We start from the raw sequence: 4,661 nt of genomic DNA, 5'->3' as shown, positions 1-4,661 counted from the left end.
GAGGCTGACGTGGGGGTCCGGGGTTTCCTGGGCTCTGCTCACACTGGCCGGGGGCTTGCGCTGTGAGGATGGGAGGGAGGGGGACCCGGGCTGCCTGTCACTGGGAAGCCCCCCATGTTGGCCGACGCCTCCCAGGCAGGGCTCGAGGTCTGGAGGTGGTCGGGGCCATGCCCGGGCCCCTTCCCGACATGCAGCCCCGCAGACCCTGTGCCTGGGTGTCCGCCCGCAGCCCGCCCACTCCTGCCCTGAGGACGGGCTCTGTTGCCCCAGGCGGCCGGAACACGGAGACACAAGCCGGCTGGGTTCAACCACAGAAATCCCTTCCCCTTCTCCCTTCGGACTCCGGAGGCCAGAGTCCAAATCAAGGAGTGGGCGCGACCGGCTCCTCCCTGGGCTCCTGCCTGCCTCCGGGCCTCTGTGCGGTGTCCTGGCTCCCCGGCTCTGCTCTGTGCCTCGGAGCTCACACGGCCTTGTCCCCGTGTGTCCGCGTCTGCTCTGCTCCATCACTGGACTGAAGCCCTGACCCCCACCAGCCACAAGCATCTCGTCCTGCCCCTTCCCTCAGTCCTGTCTGCAAAGCGGCTCTTTCCACAGAAGGCTGCGCTCGCAGGTCGCGGGAGACGACTCTCTGAAAGTCACTTAATGGACCCAACCTGGTGCCTCAGGACCAGATCAGGAAACTGAGTCCGAGCGGACGCCCGCCCAGGCCAAGCTTGGCGGGGGGCAGGGCCGGGGTAAGAATGTGGGCAGCTGTTCTCCCGACTGCCAGGGACTCCCATGCCACTGTGGGGCTCTGCCCTGGTCCCAGCAAGTACCTCAGACCCTGAGAGGCCTTTCCTCTCCCTGCTGTCCCCACCCCCCCACCGTACTGTCCCCTGCCTTGCCCTGTGACTGTGGGGGGGGGGCTTCGCGTCATGAGATGCGGCCTTGGCAAGGGCCGGCTTGTCCTGGCTCCTCCCAGTCAGCAGGGCCCTGGGCCTGGGACCCGGTGCCCTGGGCATGGAACCCAACAGCTGAGCCACTTGGGACAGAGCCACACATCAGAAGGCCTGGCTGGATGCTGCACAGTCACCGTGACCCGCCCACGGCCTGCAGGGACAGCTGATGGAGTCCGCGACGAGTCTGCCATCATGAGGGGCCCCGTCTGGACGGCCTAGAGCAGGGGCAGGGCCCAGCAGCGGGGCCAAGTCCCCCTCCCTCGCGACCCGCTCCAGGCCACAGGCGGGGTCGGTGCCCCACTTTGCCAGGGTGTGGTCTCCCAAGTCTGGATGGGCGAGGCTGCTTCTGCCTGACCCCGGAGCCGCCGGTGACTCATGATCGAGGCCTCCCGGGAGGGCTGGCAGGAGGTGGGAAGGGCGTGTGTCCACAAATAGTCGTGCACGTGCTGACCTTCCAGCCCTGCAGAGCGGCGGCGGGGGGGGTGGGTGGGGGGGGGTGCTGGGAGTCGGTGCCCACACCCTGGGAGCAGTGGGGGATCCGGCTGGGCAGGCCGGGGTGCCCGCCACCCAGAAGGGGCCTCGGCGTGGCCCTCTGTCCCTCCCTCGCCTAAGGCACTATGAGACAGACAAGCCTCCTGCCCCGGCCTTGGTGCCCTCCGCAGGACAGACATGCCTGTCCCTGGGGACAGACAGACAGGCACTTGCCGCAGGCATCTGGGAGTCTGGGGAGCAGGTCTCAATGAGAGGAGCCCCCAGGCACCCCAGGAGAGGCAGAGGGAAGCCAGAGCGGAGACCTGAGATCCTGGGCTGGAGCGGCCTGTCTCCCTCCGGCGTGGCGAGGCGTAGCCCTTTGACCCCAAAGGACACGTCTCTGATCAGTGCTTGTAGGGATGGCGGCGTGGCCTCCCAGGCGATGGTCTTGGGCTCAATGGGCCATGCAGGGAAGCACTCGGTGACCGCTGTGACCCCCCGCACACCCTGACCTTGACCGGACGCAGGGCTCCCTGTGGGACGGAAGTCCTTGTCCGCCTGCGGCTCTGGGACAGGTGAGGCCGTGGGCCCCGGGCGCTTTCCGTGGCGAGTGGTTCTGCGCCATCTCCCCGCTGCTGGTTGGGTCCTAAGACGGCTTCTCCCCAGGAGAACTCCCAGGCTGCGGGGCCAGGGCCAGACCCACGGACTCCACTTGGGCCGCAGGCTCTCGGGCTGAGAAATGGCAGACTTGTCCTTGGGGGCTCTGCCCCGGCCCCGGGCCTCCTCTGCGGACGGTTCCCAGGTCCCCCCACTCAGGACCCTGTCCCAGGGACAACTCCGGAGAAGGCCTGCACCCACGGGGCTAGGCGGGGAGGCAGGCGGGGGCCCGCCAGGCCTGTGACTCATGGGAGCCGGGGACAGGCCTTCTGCATGGGACCCGGGGCCCCTGCAGCCAGTGGCTTGTGTGGGAGGGTCCCACGGGCCAGCAGGACTGTGGTGGGCGGGGGTCCCCACAGCCTCGGCAGCTCCCTCAGACACTGCCCTTCTCTCCAGGAGTCCCTCCCACGTCCCTTGGCCTGCGGACACGTGGTCCAGGCCCACAGAGCAGGAGGGACCTCCCACAGCGACCCCCGGAACCAGGCCTCTACCCTGTGGCTGACCTGCCCTTGGCACTTTGAGAGGGGGCTGGGAGAGGCGGGGGTCAGAGACCCCCTCCTGGCTGGGGTCAGAGAACCTTGGGCTGGGAGCTGGCCCAGCCCCAGCAGTGGGAGGAGAGGGAAGGCTCTCAGGGGCACTGGGTCCCCCGTGGAGACATCGGCTCAAGGGACAAGCTCCCTCCCAGTACCCCCGTGTGTGGACCCCAGGGCTGACCCTCAGCTGTTGGGATCCATTTTGGGGTGTGGATGATGTTGTGGGTTGACTTGTGTCCCCCAAAGAGATACATCCACACCCTAACCCCGCTGCTCTGAATGCGACCTTATTTGGAAACAGGGTCTCTGCAGATGTCCTCGAGTTGAGACCGGGGCAAGCTGGAGCGGGACGGGCCCGAAATCCGCGGAGAGTGTCCTGAGCAGAGACAGAAGAGGGCACGCAGACACACGGGAAGCCATGTGAGGATGGAGGCTGAGACTGGAGAACCCCGAGAATGGCCAACAACACCAGAAGCTGGGAGAGGGTCATCGGATGGTCCCCAAACATCCTCTGGGGGAACGTGGCCCTCCAACGCCTGGTTTCAGACCGCCAGGTCAGTGTTGTTTGAGCCCTCGGCATGTGCTGCTCTGGGTGGTGACCCCAGGACACTGGTAGGGCTGAGATACCCAGAAGCAGCTGTCTCCAAATGGGGATCGCCCCCTTCCTAGTCAGGGGGTGCCTGGTAGGGCTGAGGAGGGCCCCACTCAGGGTCCAGCCACACAACAACCACCAGCCTGGCCTGCTGGTCCTGACCGCCTCCTGTCACGGTCCCTGCACCCCTCCTCTGCTCCCAGAGGCCCTCTCTAGTGTTCTTCCCTCTGTCCCTGTGTCCACCCCCGGCTGCAGCTGTCCCCTGGGACCCCCGCCCAGCGCCTGCCACCCTTCCTCCTGTCCCTGCTTCTCAAACACTTCCACATCTGCCCTCGTAGGAAACCCTCATCTCGAACGGAGAAAGATGCGGTATGGATATACAATGGAATATTACTCGGCCATCAAAAAGAATGAAATCCTGCCATTTGCAACGACGTGGATGGAACTAGACGGTATTGTGCCGAGCGAAATAACCAGAGAAAGACGACGATCACATGATCTCACTCATATGTGGGATTTAAGAAACAAAACAGACGATCATAAGGAAGGGAGGGGAAGAAAACAAGACGAAATCAGAGAGGGAAACAAACTGTAGGAGACTCGCGATCATAGGAGACAAACCGAGGGCTGCCAGAGGGGAGGGCGTGGGGGACGGGGTAACCAGGGGACGGGCATCAAGGAGGGCACGGGATGGAATGAGCCCTGGCTGTTATATAAGACTGATGACTCACTGACCTCTATCTCTGAAACTAATTTTTAAAAGATACAAAAATTTTAAAAAATAAGGAAATCGAAACTTTTAAAAAAAGAAAAAAAAAAACCCATCTTTGCAGGCTTCTCCTGGCTACTCCTGGGTTCCTCGCGGAGGCTCTGATCCGCTGGCCCCCCCGGCGTGCAGCTCTGGGCCGGGCGGGCTCCGTGTCTCCGCTCACCGGCAACCCGGTTGATCTGCAGGTGCAGGTGCCCTGGTCGGACCCTACGCCACACCCTCGGTTATCCTACAGCGACACGCTCCCTTTCCCAGGCTCCCCAGCCCATCTTCTTCACCCTTGCCCATCCCACGGGCTCCGTGCACCCCTTTGCCCCAGCCACAAGCCCTATCCCACACGAGTGGAGGAGCCAGGGTACGGGGCCCAGGCCATGGGGAGGAAGGAGGTGGCCTGGCCACGGGGACACCCTCCTACTGCTTACAGCCGCGGCATGGAGGGCCTGCGTGCAGGGTCCTGGACCCTCCTGGGGGAGGTTACTGTCCTTGAGATTTAGGCGGGGAATCACCACGTGCTCGCCACGCGCTCAGGGCCTCCTGGTGACTCGCCGTGGAGGGCAGAATCCCATTCCCACATGGCTCCCGCGACCACACGCTTGGTGGCTTCACGCACACAGAGGTCTCCTCTTCCAGGCTCCTGGGTCCGAGGTCCCGCCGGGTCTCAAGGGGCTAAAAGCAGGTGTGGGCGGGGCTGGATCCTCATA

At 64.4% G+C, this 4,661-nt stretch overlaps 1 long non-coding RNA gene across 2 annotated transcripts; it reads left to right on the top strand.

Annotated features, from left to right (window-relative positions):
• Positions 1 to 440: 440 nt before the first annotated feature.
• On the top strand, positions 441 to 4,003 carry LOC123940339. Of its 2 annotated transcripts, XR_006818066.1 has the most exons (4): positions 441 to 734; positions 1,818 to 1,984; positions 2,901 to 3,153; positions 3,530 to 4,003. It is a non-coding gene; the product is annotated as an uncharacterized LOC123940339 (long non-coding RNA). The 2 variants fall into 2 exon arrangements; XR_006818065.1 differs by having other exon boundaries at positions 441 to 1,984.
• The last annotated feature ends 658 nt before the right edge of the window (positions 4,004 to 4,661 follow it).

The sequence above is a fragment of the Meles meles genome, chromosome 4 (genome assembly GCF_922984935.1).
Source record: "Meles meles chromosome 4, mMelMel3.1 paternal haplotype, whole genome shotgun sequence".
NCBI classification, from domain to species: domain Eukaryota; kingdom Metazoa; phylum Chordata; class Mammalia; order Carnivora; family Mustelidae; genus Meles; species Meles meles.
Note: the sequence above shows the minus strand (reverse complement) of the source record. Positions and strands in the feature narration are given on the sequence as shown.